At 46.3% G+C, this 1327-nt stretch overlaps 1 protein-coding gene across 1 annotated transcript in view; it reads left to right on the forward strand.

Moving 5' to 3' along the window:
- Positions 1–1159: 1159 nt before the first annotated feature.
- The window catches only part of LOC107588284 (B-cell lymphoma/leukemia 11B-like), a 50325-nt gene continuing 50157 nt past the window's right edge, over positions 1160–1327 (forward strand). The window contains exon 1 of the mRNA XM_016276321.1: positions 1160–1307. The gene's annotated coding sequence lies outside the window, so the exon portion shown is untranslated. The remainder of the gene's footprint in view (positions 1308–1327) is intronic.

A 1327-nucleotide genomic window follows, 5' to 3' on the forward strand; every position in this document is an offset into this window, starting at 1 on the left:
TTGTCTCATGTAATTTATTGCATATGAGGTAAACAGCACACTTGTGTCTCACTGAAGTATATTCTTTGTGCATCCGTCAGTGCTTTAATGATTTGAGATTTTCTGATTTGAATATTTACTGTTAATGCGTGACTATCAATATCACAGTTTCCATATATTCATTTATTTATTTGCATGCATAACATTTGTAATTGTAATGCATATTCACATATGCACGCTAAAATATTTATAAATATATTTTTTTATCAAAGCAATTTGCAACCTTTTCCCCTTTAAATCCATTGCAAACGCTGTAGTGCATGCAATATTGCATTGTTTAATTTGCATTAAAGCAGATACAGACAAGCAAGCAGCGTACCGGTCTATCAGACGCTGTGTGTTTGTGCGCGTGTATGTGTGTGTGCATGCGTGTGTGTGTGTGTGTGTGTGTGTAAGACAGCGGCTCGCGATGTCCACGCTCTCCACCACTGTTCTGGTGATCCGATAGTTGTGAAAAGCCACCACTAGTCGCCCCCAGTGCTCTTGCAGTCTCCAATTTTCTTTCCCACTGTAGACTTAACGTCACGTCCGCACTTGAACTTGAATTTTATCCCATTGTACGGAGGCAGCCCTCGCCACAGAGACACAGAGAGCTCCCGGAGACGCAGGACTCCGCCATCTTCACAGAGGCAGAAAAGGGAGGAAAAAAAGCTTCATTCATTTGGAAAGGAGGTGGCAAGTCCATGTCCCTGGTCTCAAGTGCGCAAAGCCGAATAGGGGAGCAAGTGCAAAGAGTTGGAGAGAGCGCAAAGTAACCGGGCATCGCAAGCACAAAGTGCCCTGGAGAGAAGAAGAACTGTCCAGTGCTTGGCACACGCAAGTGCCAACTCAAGGATAAATTGGATTCGTTTCATCCAGTCTAATAAGTGATGCCCACTTTTATTTTTTAGAATTATTTTGACTCAGAGAAAAAAAAATCTAATTGCCTTTGACAAATCCACAAGGCGCAGACCGGACGAAAAGAGAGCCACCAGAGGGTCCAACCTATCCAAACGCACCGGGCATCACGTTCTGAGACATTTCCAGTGGTTTCTTCACAACTGTCACTCGTTAAGGATATTTTCGCCCTCGGACAGATCGCGCTCGGCACACAGCTGAAGTGCATGTGTGTGTCGCTGAGGTACTGAGCGTCTGCGCGTCTCTGGTCATCTGGAGAGCCGGAGCGCAAAGACACTTTCGCTTCTCTCACATTCACGGGACCCCTATCTGTATCCACGGCCCGGAGCTGTGGCAGTTCTTTGGAAGTCCCAGGAAAAGTTAGTTACCGAGGGGGGGGGGGGGGGGGGGG

This window comes from Sinocyclocheilus grahami, unplaced genomic scaffold, assembly GCF_001515645.1.
Source record: "Sinocyclocheilus grahami isolate Dianchi unplaced genomic scaffold, SAMN03320097.WGS_v1.1 scaffold101.1, whole genome shotgun sequence".
Lineage (NCBI taxonomy): Eukaryota > Metazoa > Chordata > Actinopteri > Cypriniformes > Cyprinidae > Sinocyclocheilus > Sinocyclocheilus grahami.